Source organism: Felis catus, chromosome A2 (genome assembly GCF_018350175.1).
Source record: "Felis catus isolate Fca126 chromosome A2, F.catus_Fca126_mat1.0, whole genome shotgun sequence".
NCBI lineage: Eukaryota > Metazoa > Chordata > Mammalia > Carnivora > Felidae > Felis > Felis catus.
The window spans coordinates 130,532,405-130,551,264 of record NC_058369.1 but is presented as its reverse complement, the minus strand read 5'-3'; the positions used below and the strand labels follow the sequence as shown (position 1 = coordinate 130,551,264).

The window sequence follows — 18,860 nt, the reverse complement described above, 5'->3', positions numbered from 1 at the left end:
ACCAAGAACAGCCAGGGCAAAGGCTGTGGGGCAGAAATGAGTTCAGGGCACTAGAGAAAAATAGGAGGGCAGTATATCTAAAGAGGAGTGAGTGAGGGAGAATGGTAGGAGATGAGGTCAGGGTAATTCCCATGACTTGACTGTGTACACCCCAACAGAAACTGAAGAGAAGTCTGTGGACACAGTCTTGGGACACTCTGGTGGTTAGAGGTCGGAAAAGGAATTGCTTGGAGTCAAGGAGATTGAGGAGGACTAGCCAGGGAGGCAGAAGAAAAACCCAAAGTGGAGTCTTGAAGGAAGTGCTTCAGATAAGGGGGAGTGATTGAAACAGGTCAAGTAAAATGAGGACTGGGAATTAATCATTGGATCTATCCGTGTAAAGATTGATTATAATCTTGCTAATAGGAATTTGAGCACAATAGAGGCAATTAAAGCCTAATTAGAGTCTATTCGAGAATGACTTAGAGGAATGAAAGAGCAGACAAAAATACTGGCAACTCTTTTCACAGTTTTGAGGTAAAAGGGAGCAAAGAATGAAGTTCTAGCGATGTTAGCTAGAAACGGATACAGGAGGGGTTTTAAAAATGTTTTTTGGGGGGGGCACCTGGGTGGCTCAGTCAGTCGAGCGTCCGACTTCAGCTCAGTACATTATCTCACAGCTTGTGAGTTGGAGCCCGGCGTCAGGCTCTGTGCTGACAGCGTGGAGCCTGGAGCCTGCTTCGGGTTCTCTGTCTCCCTCTCTCTCTCTGCCCATCCCCTGCTCACATTCTGTCTCTCTCCAAAATAAATAAACATTAAAAAATAAATAAAAATAAAAATAAAATAAAAATGTTTTGGGGTTTTTAATTTTTATCAGGTTATAAATTCACTGACATGCCTGTAACCTAATGGGAATGATCCAAGAAGGGGGCGGAGGGGTGTCAACTGGTAAGGCAGGGTTTGAAGGAACAGAATCAGGGCACAGAGTTGAATTAGATAGGAAAAAGGGCAAAGTTTGGAGTATAGATGCAAATAGGCTTGTTAGATTTAGTAATGGGAATGTGGAGAAACTCTACTTTGGCCAATTTATTTCAATGAAATAAAAGCCACAAGTGAAGATAGGAGAAGAGATGTTAAATGCCAGAAACTTTCTTTTCTGACAGTGGTTCTCTATTTTCCTCAGTTGAGTTTAAGGAATTGTAAGTGGGAGACTTTCTATCTTATCCTCTGCAAGCAGAAGATATTTACAATTGAGGACATCTTTGAATTTATTTTTTGAGAGAGATTGACCGAGAACACCTGCCAGCTCTCTCATTGCTTAACCTGCCACTCCACTGCTCCAGGTACCAGGATCTGCTCGGCTACATTACTAATGACAATGTAACTTAAGACTTATCTAGACTTCTGTGTAGGTTTAGATAAGAACTTATGAATGAAACTGTGTTTTAGGTATTGCACTGGCTCTTGTTACTTGTTTCTTGTTCTCAGAAGAGTATCTAATCCCCACCTGCTTAGAATTATTATTAAACACTGATTTTTAAAAACTCACTCCTGGAAATGAGGGTGACAGAAATGGGTGATGGGGATCAAGAGATACAAACTTTCAGTTATAAAATAAAAGGCATGGGGATATAATATACAGAAGGGGAAACACAGTCAATAATATTATATTCATTTTGTGTGGTGGTAGATGGTAACTGGGCTTACTGTAGTGATCAGCTCACAATGTATACAAACGTCGAATCACTATGTTGAACAAATGAAAATAAGGGAATATTGTATATCAATTACACTTCAATAAAAAAATCTATTCGTTGTGACAACTTACAAGGCAAATACAAGTAGCTACTAAGTACACACCACATGCATGGGACATATCCTTTTTTTAAAAATTATAGGTGACATACAGTGTTAAATAGCTTCAGGTGTACAACATAGTGATTCAGAAATTCTGTACATTATTCAGTGCTCACCACAATAAGTATAGTCACCATCTGTCACCATACAATGTTATTACAGTATTGTTGACTATATTCCCTATCCTGTACTTTTCATCTCTGTGACTTCTTTACTTTACAACTGCATCTTTGTATATCTTAATCCCTTTCACCTATATCATCCATTCCTCCCACTCCCTGCCCTCTGGCAAGCACCAGTTTGTTCTCAATATTTGAGTCCGTTTCTTTGCTCTTTTTTTTTTTTTTTTTTTTTTTTGCTTTTTAGATTCAATACTTAAGTGAAATCATATGGTATTTGTCTTTCTCAGTCTGACTTATTTTGATTAGCATAATACCCTCTATGTCCATCTACACTGTCAAAATGGCAAGAACTCATTCTCTTTTATGACTAATATTCCATTGTGCATGAATATATATATACATATATGTCTTTATCCACTCATCTATCAATGGGCACTTGGATTGTTTCCATATCTTGGCTAATGTAAATCATGTTGAAGTAAGTATGGGGATGCACATATCTTTGTGAATTAGTGTTTTTGTTTTCTTCCCAGTAGTGGAATTACTGGATCATATGGCATTTCTATTTTGAATATTTTGAGGAAACTTCTATACTGTTTACCAACATACAGTGGTTGTACCAATTTACATTCCCACAGTGTGTGATGGTTCAGCATGGGACTGATCTTTTGTAAGATTCATGAACTAAAAGAAGCAGGAATCCTCTGACTCTCACGATTGTTGAAGGCCAACGTCTTCAAAATTTTCATAACCTTGCATTAGTTAATTCTGAGACATCCTTGCAAAAACATTCTACTTGATGATTAGATTAAAATATTATTATGGCATAATATTTTGATGTGACAGAGGGAGCTTTAAGGTTCAATGACAATATTTTTGTTTCTTGAAAGACTCCTTTTTCCTTTGGAATTTCTGTATTGAATTCAGGGTGTTTTCTTTCCAGTGCTGTGCTGGTCCCACTACAACAAGAGTGAGAAAAGAGGGAGGAAGAAGAAAACTAAAATTTAGCATCCCCTATCTGTCAGAGACTTTCCAGGGGTTATTTAAGTTTTAAAAAAATATCACAAAATATACCTCAGAGTCGCCATTTTGCAAATTAGGAAACTAGTATAATAAAAGTAACCCTAAGCCGCTTGGCATCATGGACAGTTGTTAATTAATTATAGTGCCTCAGAAAATTTTGGAAATAAAACATTGTCGAATTTTGCTGCAACATGCCATGAGCTCTGGTGCATAGAAAATCTACCCACGGTGGCTTGGCCTGGCATCCTGGCTTTGAGATTGTCCCACTCCACCAGCCCGACTTAATCAAGGTCATTGAACGCTGTTCCTACCTTGCCAGTGTAAGAGGCTGCTCCAGATTAGTGTTATCAGCAAATTTACTGAACTTCCGCTCACTTCCATCACCCTGTGGATAACTCTGGCCCACAGCTAGCCCTTATGGATGGACACCACTTGACAAATGTCCTCTGAATGACAAGAAGTCACTGATAGCTACTCTTTGATTGCAACTCTTCAGCCACTTGACAGCGCTGTGATCCAAGCTGTGTGTTAACAGCTTGCTGAAAAAAAAAATGTCATGTGAAATGGAATCAACAGCCTGACTAAAGTCTGGATATATATTATCTATTGCCTCTCCTTTGTCAGTGTGTCAAAGAAAGACATTAAAGTTCCTGGCTCCTTCCTACAGATATATTGGTGGCTACCTGACCACTCTCATTTTGCAGATTTGCCAGTCCACGGAGTCTTTGTATCTTGTTCAGGTTGAGGGCTTTGCATCTCAACTAACAAGCATCCCTAACACCACCGTCTAGAAACCTTCAGACACTTCAGATTGTCTTTCCTTAGATTTCATTCTGACTCTATAAGGTAGAGGGATATGCTTTTTAGGGTCCAGGAAGTAGTAAAAATATTCTCTTTGTCCATTCACAAGCGCCATATTTAAGCTCACGTCTAACACGTAACTACTAGCCACTATATAAGGTTGCCTTTAAATTCCAGTTCTGACTGCAATAAAGAGGTGTTATTATTTGTTGGAAATTAGCTGACTTTGTGAGATAAGGAGGACTTGCTTGCAAGTATCTGTGTGTGTGTGAAGGACGATGCCAAGGAAAGAAGGAGCCAGGCTTTTTCAAGGAAAAGTGAATTCTTTCTTACTACTATGCCTTGTTTCCTTCCCTAAAATAAACTTGTAGAGAATTTTCCTCTAAATTTTCTGTATTGCCAACGAGGGCAATTCAATCCATAGAATAGAAAACTAAACTTAATGCACTTACATTCTGAATGATGGATTGGGTTTTGTATGTTTTCTATCATTCCCAGTGACAAGTCGTCTCTTTTCCCTGGCATCACTTCCCACATTCTTACCACCAACTCTTTTGGTATACTAATCAGTGTCCTCCCGTTCTTGGTGGAGATAATTAGGCTTTGGGTTTGATGCTGAACTTACCCATTTGTATCTCATATTTCTCATCATGCTGTTCTTACTTCTGAGAAGAGGATAGAACATGGCTGATAAACGTATGGGATTCCTCCTCCATGAATACAGCAGACATTTAAAAAAATCAACCGTAGCATTCTTTCTTCCTGAGACTAGCTCAGGAGTCTTCCCAATATAATACCCTAGACCAGGGATCATCAAACATTTTCTGTGAAAGACCAGGCAATAAATAGTTTAGGTTTGTTAGGTTTGTTTTTTTGTTTTTGTTTTTTGTTTTTGATGTTTATTTTTGAGAGAGAGACAGAGACAGAGACAGAGACAGAGTGTGAGCGGGGGAGGGACAGAGAGAGAGAGGGACACACAGAATCTGAAACAGGTTCCAGTCTCCAAGCTGTCAGCACAGAGCCCAACAAGGGGCTCGAACCCATGAGCCATGAGATCATGACCTGAGCCAAAGTTGGATGCTCAACTGACTGAGCCACCCAGACGCCCCAATAGTTTAGGTTTTGTGGACCGTACAGTCTTTGTTGCAACTACTCAACTCTGCCATTGTAGGGTGAAAACAGTCACAGATAATGTGGAATGAAGGAGCATGGCTGTGTTCCATCAAAATGTTATTTACAAAAATAGGTGGCTGGCTGGATGTAGCCCATGGACTATAATCTATAGTTTGACAGTGATAGTTTGCAGATCCTTGCTCTAAATATCTATCACCAACCAAAGCTGCCATCTGAAGATGGAAGCTACCCAATGTTCTTGGGCTGAAATACAAGATGCTACAATTCTTCAGTGTTGACTCTATGAACATATTGATTTCCACCCAAGGAACTGATTTAACCTAGTTTGGGACCCTCTGCTCTGGGTATCTTGATGGGAAAAGTCACTTTGGGGCCCAGGAAAGCAAGTTTAAGGCCTGACCCACTTTCATCCTCTTTAACTTTATCAGTGGTGGGGCTAAAATGGAAATTCTATACATTCTTTTTTCAAACATGCAAGAAAAAAATGACATGAAATACCTCAGTCATTGCCTTAGAATAGGTACTATTATATATAGCACTTCACTCACCAAAAGCTTTCTCCCCTCTCCCGTGGATTAAAAAGAAACAAACAAACAAAAACAAAACAAAACAAAAAACCAAAATCAAAACCAAAACCAAAACAAACAAAAAAAACAACAAAAGAAATCAAATTACATTATAATGGGGATCGGATGAATTGAAATTCAACTGCACCCTAGCAACCATCAATCATATCTCAATTATTTATGAGACTTAAAATGTGCAGAAGTAGTTTAAACTATCCTATTCCTGATTCTTACGGGCTGAGTCCTTAGCTAAATGGACCATCTAAGTGAAGGTAAATGGGGCTTTGAAAGCCTAATGGGACATTTCAGTCAAAAATAAAATATAAAATAAAATAAAATAAAATAAAATAAAATAAAATAAAATAAAATAAAATAAAATAAAATAAAATAAAATAATTTTTCTCAGAAGAGTATTGCTTGAATGAAATATCTCTTATTGTCTTTTAGCAAGAATAATTAACAAACCTCTTAGACCTGTTAAATGTTATTACATAATATGCCTTTATATTCTGAATAGAAGACTTCCGTGATTTAAATGATAGGGTGCTAACATGGGCTCTCTCTTAGGAAGTTGTTTTTCTCTTCTCTTAGGCTGGCACTTATCATCTACCTGCATTTCATTCTTCTCCTGCCATCACTTCCAGCAGAGACCATAAATGTCCTCTTCTTAGATTATTATCCAGAAGAAAAAGCACAAAATACTTCATTTGATCCTTTCAAGCCAGACATTATGTGAAAAGACAAAAATTCTATTTTTATATCTACTCATTACACTCAAACTCTCTTTAATGTAGTTTTAACAATTTGGACAATAAAATCTCATTAATTTGTACTCCATCACTTTGGAATTGGAGATAATTTGGGCAAGGCTAGCTTAAAGATGATCTGTTCAATATTTATGGGAAAATAAAATTATTCATGCTGATGATTAATGCAAATAGCTTACCAAAGCAAGCTAAAAGTTCAACTGAGATTATTAAAGTCTATACTCATTGGTAGGCTTTCAAGACCCTCTCTAAACTAGTCAGAACATAGTGCTCCAGCTTCACACCCCAATTCCATGTAGCTTCTGCCATAGCCAAAGCCAAACATCATCCTGTATTTTACTTTTTTTTTTTTTTACACCCTACCTGTACTTTCCTCTAATGGGAATGCCCTTGTCTTCTTCCTCTAGCTCTACTTTTCAAAATCCTATTCATCTTTTAAAAGCCAAACTGAAATATCACCAGTATTGTGAAGCTTTCACAATACTGCAACCAAGATGAACTCTTCCAACATTTTGGGACATGGCAGTGTGTGGTATGTTGGTACGTTGGTCTACATGTGTGGCTGAATCACTGACAGTGACTTCACGTATGTGTACAAACAGCTGACTACTTGATTATGCTTTTTTTAAGTCATGTCTGAAGATTTACATATTGATATAGATATTTTCTCCTCAATCATTTTTCTTTTATTTATACACTATTTTACTGTTGGGCCATTGTCTTAAAGTTTTAAAAGTATGTATATATGTAGGTCAAATTATTCATAAGTTTTCAGTGTAGTCAAGAGACTTTACAAATTTTTTATGTAAAAAGAATGTGTCATATTTGATAAGGTTGAGAATATCTGAAAGAGCTTATGGAAAGATCTGTTCCCCTTTCATTAATTTCTCTTTCAAAGAACTATACTACCAATGACTCATTTGCCCAAGCCAGAAATTTTAGCAACATCATAAATTCCTCCTTCCACCTCCTCTCCCAATCCAATCAATTGCTAAGACTTGTTGATTCCACCTCCGAGGAGTCCTATCATCTCCAGGCCTACAACCACAACTGTATGGCTCATCAGAGTCTTATTACATGTGAACTAGATGATTTTCACTTTACCCAGTTTTCTGAGGATTTTTTTAGACATGTAAATCTGATTATGTTATATTCTCATTCAAAAATGTTAGCTATTCCCTATGCACACAGAATAAATAGCCTCTGAGCATGATAAAGAAGGCCTTTCATGATCTGGCCCCACATCCATATCTAGCATCCCCTCCTATCGAGTCTCGTTTCCTCTCACTGCTACAGTTCTCACCTTACATTTTCCATTCCAGCAACATAAACTACATTTTCATTTCCAGCCCACCTTGAGCTTACAGCCCTCAAGGACTTTGCACATGTTACTTCCTCTCTTTTGGATGCCACCTGGAAAACTCTTCTCTAAAAACATCCCCGACTTCCTAAGGAACATTGTGTTTTTTTCGTCTTTGTTGATTGAAGGTAATAGACCTCTTTGCATCTGTACATCCATAGACAGTAAGCTCATTAACAGCAGCAGTATCTTTGCACTATAGCCTCAGACTTAGCACAGGGCCTAACAATAAATGTTTATGGAACAAATGAATAAATGAATAAATACATACATTTTACTTTCACTGGAATATCTTATTTTGTATGTTTGAAGTAATCAGTGCTATCTGAATAATCTTTATTCGAGTAACCCTACTACCCAGTTAGATCTTTCTGGGTCTTTTCTAATCCTGCTCTTCTTAACAGGTTCACTAAGTTTGCTCTATTTCCTTCCATTTTGCCATCTTCCCATTGATGGTACTTTATCCTTTTGCACTTGTGGTCTTATTAAGTTAATAAATGACTGAGTTTTGCTTCTACAGCTTAGTTTACCTCATATAAAACACCAATTACCTGCTTTAATATGAACCACACTTGCTAAAAATCTTTCCTTCTATTTTAGCAGATTTAAGTTTAAAAGAGGGTCTCAAGCTTCTAGAAAACATAGAAGTCTCTACCTGGGTAATTTCATACCAGATTTACAGAGACAGCACAGTCAAATGTATATATGTAACAGTCATGACAATATTGTTTGTAATAATAAACAAAGGGATAGAGAAAAATGAGTTAAACTTTAGTGTATATATTTAATGAAATACTCTGCAGCAGTTTCAAAGAATGAGGTAGAGTTCTATATGCTCTATAGAGATATTGGGTTATATTAAGTTAAAAAGATGAAGAACAGTAAACATAGTATGTGATTCACTTTCTATGCATCATACAAAGTATATGCATATACATGCTAACATTTTTCTGGGGGATAACAAGAAACTTACAGTGGTTATTTAGGGAAAAGGGAGTGTGTTTGTGTGTGTGTGTGTGTTGATGAGGTGATGGCAAGGGAGGCTTTACCTCTAACTCTGTTTTGCCTGAGTTCTTTAACACACATTTTTATGTTTATGAAAAGAGTAGAATTATGGGACATTTTTACTTTCTTATACTTTCTTGTATTAAAAATATATATATAATTTATATTAAGAATGAATATTCACAAGTGCTTCTCAAACTTTATCGCACACCAGAATTACTTAAAGTGCTTTTTATTTATTTTTTTTAATCTTTTTTAAATGTTTATTTATTTTTGAGAGAGAGAGAGAAAGAGAGAGAGAGAGAGAGAGAGAGAGACGGGGGCAGAGAGAGAGGGAGACACAGAATCCGAAGCAGGCTCCAGGCTCCGAGCTGTCAGCCCAGAGCCTGATGCGGGGCTCGAACTCACGAACCGCGAGATCATGACCTGAGCCGAAGTCAGACGCTCAACCGACTGAGCCACTCAGGCGCCCCTAAAGTGCTTTTTAAAAAGCAAATTCCAGATTCCTCTCTCAAACCTCTGTATTAGAATTTTTATGTATTAAGGGCCTAAGAAGGTGAATTTTTTTTAATTTTTTTTTTCAACGTTTATTTTTGGGACAGAGAGAGACAGAGCATGAACGCGGGAGGGGCAGAGAGAGAGGGAGACACAGAATCGGAAACAGGCTCCAGGCTCTGAGCCATCAGCCCAGAGCCTGACGCGGGGCTCGAACTCACGGACCGCGAGATCGTGACCTGGCTGAAGTCGGACGCTTAACCGACTGAGCCACCCAGGCGCCCCTAAGAAGGTGAATTTAATAAGGATCTCAGGTGACTCTGGCACAGGTGGTCTGAACAATATGCTTTGAGAAATACTTCAGAGGAACTAGTTGATACTTCAAATTTATACCTCTATATGTTTAGGACACTTTCACCAGTAATAATAACAACAGTAAGCTCTTGTGAGGATAAAATTAGATAACCCATGTAGACCACTTAGCACAGTGCTTTGTGTAGAGCAAATGCTACTGGAGGAGTGGAAGCTATCTGTTACTTGGTTTAGTTTGGTGTTTTTGCTGTTGTTGTTGGCCATTACTACTTTTAGTTTAAAGATTCCTGAAAGTAAACCAAGTATTTAAATAAACTGAGATAAGAAATTGTACACAGAGAAAAATTGTTCTTCGAAAACGTTTAAAAATTGTTTAGTGTTCGTTCTTTCCTATTCTTCACTGACATTAGGCACTTTTTAATTTGGTGCAGCAGTTATATATAAAATCATATTTAACTATTTGATGCTATTATTATATTATAAGGTTTTATTTTTCCTTTACATGTATGAATTTTCATGATGTTTCAAAGTTAAGATTTATCTCGTGTGGAAATATATAGCTTAAAAAACAAAAAGTTGAAGAAAAAGTCTGTGGCAGAATATCATATGATTTACCGGAGTGTGGTTTTCTTCCAGCTTTGCAAAATGTATATCATTATAAGGTAAGATCCACAAAAATATGGGGAGGCCTGCAGTTAATTCTATACGTTTTTATTCATGCTATATTTGCCTTTTCTTTGGTGAAGATGTTCAGAATGAGGCTCTCCAAAATGTGCCACTTGGGCATATGGATTATTTTGAGCTGAAGACAATCAAGGCCCAAAAGACTTGGGAAGAGTTTTTTACACCCTCCTTAACTGATAAAAGAATTTAGGTGGAGAACCTGGTCTAGGAAAAGAGCTATGACCAACGATACTATAAAGAGTATGAGCTGGAGGTGGTGAGGTGGGAGAGGACCATGGCAGTACAGGTTTGTTCAGATTCCTCTCAGTGTTCAATTGTCTCTGCATGCCATGACAAACATCTAATTATCAAATATCTGCTCTTTTTATCATCTTGTGAATCGCCTTCCTTCCCTTTGGAGCCCTAGGTTGCTAACCCGTTCCTTAGCTCAGGATGCCATAGAAGCCTCAACTGCTTGACTTACCCTTGGGTCTCATAATTTTTATTGGGCTCCTGAACATATGTAATTAAATTTGTTTTTCTTCTGCTAATCTATCTTATGTCCATTTAATTAATAGAGCAGCCAAAAGAATCTAGAAAGGTGTAGGAAAAAAAATTTTCCCCTGTACTGGCCTAGAGGATGTGTATAAGTCCTATGGTCAAAAGAAAGATAGTAAATATCTTTGCAAACATTGAAGTCAGCCTCTCATGCTACGTATCCATCAGAAAACTGACAGTGAAACACAGTCAACAGCACAAAAAAAGAACCAGTAGATTTGTAGCTTGTTGTAAATCTCGATCAACTAGCTCCACTTACTCCATCTCTATGACATCTTTTGAAGCCCCAGGGACAAGCACAGAAGTCTGCCACATATAACTGGTTTAATCCTTCAAGCACTGCACAAATGTTATTGCTGTAAAGGAAAAAGAGGCACAGCCACTGCTTTGTCAGGGGGCTCCACTTTTCAGGGGTCTTTCCATGATTGCGTGGTATCCCATTCAATGGTAGTTTTATCTGAAGCTGCCCTCAACAATCAGTCCTACCAGGGACATATCTTGGCTTCCTCATCAAAAGTTAACTCTACTAAGGATTTAAGGGTGCCTGGGTGGCTTAGTTGGTTAAGCGTCCGACTTCGGCTCAGGTCATGATCTCATGATTGGGGAGTTTGAGCCCGCGTCTGGCTGTGTGCTGACAGATCAGAGCCTGGAGCCTGCTTCGGATTCTGGGTCTTCCTCTCTCTCTCACCCCTCCCCCACCCACCCTCTGACTCTCTCTCTCTCTCTCTCTCTCAAAAATAAACATTAAAAAAAAAGTTAGCCCTACCAAGGATTTGAACCAATCTGTTAAAGTATATCTAGGAAAGTACCCGTAGACAGAATTACATTAACAGGATCCCCATGTTGCCTAAATCCAAAGATTAAACTAATGTGGAAATTTCAGGCTCTAAATCAGTTGGTAGAGAAATGGTTGTCTTTTGTTTTATGTGGTGGTGGGATTTTGAAAAAAAAGTTTTATATTTAATGTTATAATTTTATATTTAAAGACAAACAAAAACTCCATTTTTTAAAAATGTAGATGATAGAAAATAAAACCCACTAAAGTCCTCTTCTCTGGAAAGGACTCAAAGAAAAAAACTTTATGTTCTTCATTTAAGAGATTCTCACTAAGGGAAGAGAAAGCTTCCCCAGATGACAAACTGTTTTCATGGGAGGTGGGTGAAGGTCCTTAATGATTTTCAAAGAGTACATGAATTGAAGAGGTTAGCTACATTTCAGCACTCTAATTAGTCTGTGTATTGAACGAAGTGCCTGGGCGGGCCCACTATATTTCCAGGTCTTCTCCTCTTTTAATTTCTGGCCCCAAAACATATATAAAACAATTCTTCAGCTAATTCACCAAGCCCAGCCTGATTAGTGTAAATGGCCACTATCTGCACATCCTGGGCTTACCCTTCACCCCTATCCCAATAATGTTAAAACTTTGGGATATGATATTTATATATTCTTTTTACTAAGACTACCTGATACAAAGCATTCTTTCACTTTTAAAATGTTACCCAAAAGAACTTTAGGTGAGGAGTTCTACTTTTCTTAATAAGGTAATTTCATACACTATTAAATTGTCCTGGAAAAAAATCATACCTTTGTCAAAAGAGAGCTATCTATTGGCTTCTTACCAGCAAACTTGGGCTGAACTCAAATGTCTTTTGAACCTGACACCTCATAAGTGATTTCTTGATTGATTTTTAGACTTTTAACAATGCTCTTCATGGTTTCCATTCACTCCCTGAAATGTCACTAACCTTGGTCCTGGGGTGCTGGGAAGTCTATTAGAAAAGATAATCTAGAAAATAGGATTCTCTTAGTCTGAAAGAGTTAATATAATACTACAGAGGAGACATTGAATTGCCTCTCATCTATAGGTGTCTTAAATTCTCAAACATTCTTCAAAATTTAGTAACCTGCCAATCACTAAAACGAGGATAGCAGCAAACTAAAGAACTTGAATAATGGAAATTTGTTCTAGTCTCAAGTGAGATTTATACCTTATTGTTAACCAAATATGACAACTTTTACGGAAATGTGAAAAATGGTAGGTAGACCTAAAAGTGTTGACATTTTTTATCTTAGTATACATATATATTAAACAACAAAAAATAAATGGTCATTATTTGATCATTTAGAAACAAATGGAAAGAAACTATACGATACTCTTTCCTTTTGCACATTCTTGACAGAGTGTGAAACAGTATTGCAGAGAATAAATGATATTTTTTTCAGACATTTCCAAAATGCATAGGTAAACAGAATTTAAAGTTGCTCTCTAATCACTAATACATTTCAAATGTGTTTTGAACTGTGCTGCTTCCATTAAAATCTGAAGCTACACAGCTGGAATAATGTGGAGTAGAATGCTTAAAAACAGCAGCAGAAAGTTAACCAAAAACATAGTTATGAGCCACAGATAACAAATATGCACTCTTTCTTCTAATCAAGCACTTCAAGGTAATCATCTCCCTCTTACAATCCTTCACACAAGAAGAGATCATGCACTGCTGTGAGCACAAATATCTGGGCATTTTCTCCCTTGGTTGACATATTAAATAATAAGAAACCAACATGACATTACAAATGAGTGCTTCTCTAACTGCTTCCAGGAGTCCAGGCCAACCAGCCTGCCTGAGAGTCCAGAATCATTTTGATACAATTTACAAACACTCCTTCCTGGGAGGAGATGAACTGACTTTCAGTGTTGAGCGGCCTCAGACAAACGCAGCAGGACCACACGCCATCATGTTTATCGTGCCTCGTCTGTTCTTTCCCTTTCTTCTTTGGCATCTGAGCAAAAAGCTGGTAGGTGTGCTGGTAAAATATTGCAGATTTTAAATGCACCATAAATACTCTCAACAAGTCCACCACAGTGCTCCAAACTGAAGTCAAGCTTTTGTCCTTACACCTACCTGAGCCTGTGGGTATTTTTCTCCAGGTAGTTCATTGTTTCTCATTGTTCCAAAGTCCTCGCAAACCAGGACAGATTTTCTGAGAAGCGCATCTGAGGACAGTATCAGAGATCCACAGGATATAAAGTTTTCTCAAAAGAGTAAATTGGAAAAGTTTTTAGACAGGAGGTTGAAATTTTTTTTTAAATGGCATTGGAAGAACACAGTAATGAGAAAATGGCTAAGACTCGGGTTCTTAAAACTATTTTTTGAGCCACTGGTCCGATACAGCTTTCTCTTCCATCTAAGTACACAGAACTGCTTTCCTCAGGCTGAGAATCCTGAGAGAGGCTCTCACTGGCTCTGGTTGGATGTGGGAAGTGGGCTAAGTTTGCTTGGGGAACCTCTCCTGCATGCACCCCCCTCTCTAACTGCCTCCTGTCCCAGGTTCCAGTGTCCATGGAGTCACCTTGTGTTGCTGTCCTGTCTCTTAGCGACATTCCATCCATCTTTAAACCCTTTCCTTCTTTCCTCACGCACTCCCAATTCAATGTGCCCCTCTCTCAGGTTTTATTCTCATAGATTAGAAATTCTTAAGAGTGGGATTCATTTTCTAGCAAAGCATATCAGAGGCCATAGGTTTTTGAATCATCCATCACACGCGCACACACACACACGCACGCACCCACGCACTCACACACACATAAGTATACAACACCATCATGAGGAAGGTGGGGGGAAGGTATCCTTCGCTTTGGTTCCTGGTTCTCACTGAAAATTCATGAGTCGAATAATAGTTAAGACAATTGCCTCGTGTGTGGGAATGGTATGGAGGCAGAAACATAGCCTTAGTATGGTATTATGAAATTAACAGGGGCTTATTAATTAATCAATGAATTTATACTAAACTATGTCCAAAGCGAAACCCATTTTATTTAAAACAGTGTAACCCTTTAAAAACAATTAATTTCAACACTGGGAATTCGAATAGATTGGCAGGGCAACCTTTTGAGGCACGTTTTCCACTTCATAAGAGGCAAATGAGTCCTCCCTCATGTAAACCTAGGTGTGTGGAGTTTGCCATTGAATATGGACTCACCAAGTGGATGAGGCTTCCCTAACGAGATGAAAATAAAACAACAAAAAACCTGCTGCCACAAACTATGCAACAATAAGATCCAGATTATATGGCTGAGGATCTCCCTTCTTAGAAGGGACTAGAAGTGGAAATTGGAGAATTCTGGCCGATACGTTGATATTTACCTGTTTTAGATGGGAAGGGATAATGAAGTGATGCCATTTGCTACGGAGGCAACTTTGTCCTGTTCTCCTACCCCACCTTCCACTCTTCAAATCCTGAACAAGGATCATGGGTACAAAATGAAACTATAAAAATAGGGTGACTGCATTAAAACGTTTATAATTCATCTAAAATATGTGGGAAGCTATTTGAAGGATTTTGAACTATGGAGATGGTATCAAATTCAAATTTTATTTTATTATATTTTATTTTCATTTTTTTAATTTAAATTCCAGTTAGTTAACATACAGTGCAGTATTGGTTTCAGGAGTAGAATTCAATGATTCATCCCTTACAACACCCAGTGCTCATTGTAACAAGTGCTCTCCTTGATTAATACCCATCACCCATCTAGTCCATCCCTCACCCACCTCCCTCGATCAACCCTGTTTGTTTTCTACCCTTAGGAGTCTCTTATGGTTTGTTTCTCTCTCTTTCCCCTCCCCCATATGTTCATCTGTTTTATTTCTTAAAATCCAAAGACATTTGGGCTCTTTCAATAATTTTGCTATTGTTGATAATGCTGCTGTAACAACATTGGGGTGCATGTGCCCCTTTGAATCAGCATTTTTGTATCCTTTGGGTAAATACCTGGTAGTGCAGTTGCTAATCATAGGGTGGTTCTATTTTTAACTTCTTTTAGGAACCTCGTACTGTTGTCCAGAGTGGCTGCCCTGTTTTGCAATCCCACCAACAATGTAAGAGGGTTTGACTTTCTCTGCATCCTCACCAACATCTGTTGTTTCCTGTGTTGTTAATTTTAGCCATTGTGACAGCTGTGAGGTGGTATCTCATTGTGGTTTTGATTTGTATTTTCCTGATGATCAGTGACGTTGAGCATCTTTTCATGTGCCCGTCAGCGACCTGAATGTCTTCTTTGGAAAAATGTCTATTCATGTCTTCTGCTCATTTCTTCACTGGATTATTTGTTTTTTGTCAAATTCAAATTTTAGAGAAAAATCACTTTAAAGTAAGATATTTAACATTCCAGTAGTAACTCCCAAGGTTAAAATCCTGTTATATTTGGGCATGGCTGATTAAAATCTTAAGTTATTTTTCTCTATTTTATTCTTGAATATTTTATTTCATTTCTTGTTTACACAAGTAGTTCCCAGTGATATGTCTTTTCTTACTCTTTGTCTACACTATTGGAGAACTTCAGTGTGATTTCAAATTTTCAAAATATTTGTATGTCTTTATTTGTATCTTAAATACAAATGCTATTCAGGAAATGAGCACTACTGACTGAGCAGTACGAACCAACAGACTGAGGCTTCTCTTCCAGTGTGAGCAGTGAATTCAAACTGGCAGAGATGGGGCTGGAACTTCAGAGCTCTGTTCCATTTTGTTTTGTTTTGTTTTGTTTTGTTTTGTTTTGTTTTGTTGTTTAAATGCTGATGGGAGCCAACTCAGGAATTCAGTAGGACTGGAGAAAACCAGAGGGTCTGAGGCAAGAGCAGAAGAATTAGCTCAAAGGAGCTGGGGAGGGCAAGCACACCCCGGTTCGTGTTAAAATTTTGAAAGAGAGGCTGCCTGGGGGCACTTGGGTGGCTCGTTCCAGCATCACAGTTTGTGAGTTCAAGTCCCACATCCAGCTTACTCACTGCCATCACCGCAGAGCCTGCTTGGGATGCTCTGTCCCCTTATCTCTCTCTGCCCCTCACCTGCTTGCACGCACGCGTGCTCTGTCTCTCACAAAAATAAATAAACATTAAAAAAAAATAAAATGAAATGAAAGAGAGGCTGTCTGGATAGTAAGAGGAAATAAAGGATGTGAGCCAAATAGTAATTTTTTTCAGAGCGGACTAAAATTTGACTGGGATTTATGGACTTCTAAAGTTCTCTATGGTTGCTTCATGTTTTTTTGTACTTTTCTTTCTTTTCTTTTTCTTTCTTTCCCTCTTTGTGTGTGTGTGTGTGTGTGTGTGTGTGTGTATGTTTCCCTCCCCTTGAATCATGTTAACTTTAGAGTTTCTTAAGGATTAAAACAAACCTAATAAAAGTTCTTGGAGTAGAACTTATGAAAATTTTAAAGGATTGATGAGTATTTCATGTGACACCTACACTTCTATATGTGGAAATACAGCCACAAGTTTGTTTTTATTATCAAACCAAGAAGAGCCCTTGCCTGAATATATGATACCAGACCTTACACCACATTTGCTAAATTATAATTTTCAAAAAGGTATAATTATGACTCTTACACAAATATAAAATGAACAGATGTCAAATATTTTTTAAACATATCTATGATAAAGGAACTGTTAAGATATTAAAACTACTTTAAAAAACATGAAGAACAGACATCTATATAGGCTACCATAGTGACTTAATAAACTTGTTAATAGATACAAATTGGCTAATACTCTTGTAAAGGAGTAAAATGAAATATTTGGGGATCATATTTTCTAAAATGTGGAAATCAATTATGACTGGCAGAAAAAATTGTTTGGATTTTTATAAAATTTCTTTGGATTTATTTTTTTTTTTTTATAAAAAAGAATCATCTGGAGGTGTCTGGGTGGCTCAGGCAGTTAAGGGGCCAACTCACGATTTCAGCTCAGGTCTTGATCTCAAGGTTTATGAGATCGTGACCGCTGTCAGGCTCTTGCTGACTATAAGGAGGCGGCTTGGGATTCTCTCTGTCTCCCTCTCTCTATCCCTCCCCAACTTGTGCATGTGTGCGCACTCTCTCTCTCTGTGTCTCAAACTAGATAAACTTAAAAAAATCACCTGCATTACCATGAATAAGAAATACTTGCATTGTTATCTGTTTTCTACAAACTAACTGCTTTCTCTATAGCTCTATAGGTTGTAAATAGTCTGATCAATGAAGGACAAAGATACAATATTTTATCAAAAGTTACCATTTCACTCTGGCTGAATAAGCATTCAAAGGTTGTGGCACACTTACCGTTTCATCTTATTCTTCCATCCTCGTTCTATTCAAATGATTTAATACCTTAAACTTCAAATAATCTCTTTATTATCTTCTTTCCTTTCCAACAAACTCTATTTTCAACTTAAACTTTCAGATCACCTAGACTCACTCAAATTCTTTCTATAATATGCTCTCAAAATACCTGTACTTTTTACTCAATTTCTATTATTTTGTTCGATTTGAAAAACTACTCATATAATATAGGTCTCTCCACCTGGACCCTAAGCTTCACAAGGGCAAAACTCTTGTCTGTTTTATTCATAATTGTATCTTTACTCCTAGCAAAACTGGTATATACTCCTGGTATATAGTAGATGCTCGGTAAGTATCCAATGAGGGAATGTATGTATTCCCTCAGAGCACCTACTTCCTCCATTGGCTTCCAAGTAGGAAGCTTACAGAGGCAGTATAACATTGATTTTTTAAGGGGGCTCTAATGTCAGATTCTCTGGGTTAAAATCCTAACTCCACCATTTGTTCACTACAGTCAGGACAAATACAAATAAAAGATAAGAAGCTTAATTTTCCCAGTTAAAAATAGGAGTAGAGAATGCCTCCCCTTCTTTCCCTTAAAGCACATAAATAATTTCTCCTCTCTTTGAAATGCATATAAATCCTTTTGAAAACTAGATAAGCTTTTTGTCAGCTTCTTGACCCAAGAATGCCTTTCTGAAAGGTGGGAGAGCCATCTCTTTGAAGTGTAAACATTAATGGAGAGAGAGTTCCCGTCTCTGAATTTCCATGGAAGGGTAGGAGCCTCACTTAGGTGGGCGCCTTGCTCCCATTTGCAAAACTCTCTCTTGTCATAAATAAATGTGAAGTTTGTGTTTCCTCAGAATAAAACCAATTAGCTAACACAGATGATCACCCCAATTGGCAGGTAAAGTTAGGATGACCTATGTATGATTAAAGGTGCTGTGTAGTCCTTACTTGAGGGCTAAGTTATTGTTTTTGTAAGGAATAGTATATTATGGGTTGTATCTTCTTGGCTACACAAAACACGAGATTTCTTTTGTCTTCACAATCTTTTAGTGGATTGCCTACGATGCACATCACATTCTGGTTTGATGCTGTTTTCTTTCTCTTCTAACCATT

The 18,860-nt window shown here is 37.7% G+C and overlaps 1 long non-coding RNA gene across 2 annotated transcripts; it reads right to left on the bottom strand.

Annotated features, from left to right (window-relative positions):
* Positions 1-2,754: 2,754 nt before the first annotated feature.
* LOC123383965 lies at positions 2,755-14,048 on the bottom strand. Of its 2 annotated transcripts, XR_006594428.1 has the most exons (4): positions 13,546-14,033; positions 13,330-13,447; positions 3,293-3,520; positions 2,755-2,917 (listed from the first exon to the last, which is right to left on the bottom strand). It is a non-coding gene; the product is annotated as an uncharacterized LOC123383965 (long non-coding RNA). The 2 variants fall into 2 exon arrangements; XR_006594427.1 differs by lacking the exons at positions 2,755-2,917; positions 3,293-3,520 and having other exon boundaries at positions 12,837-13,447; positions 13,546-14,048.
* Between the last annotated feature and the right edge of the window lie 4,812 nt (positions 14,049-18,860).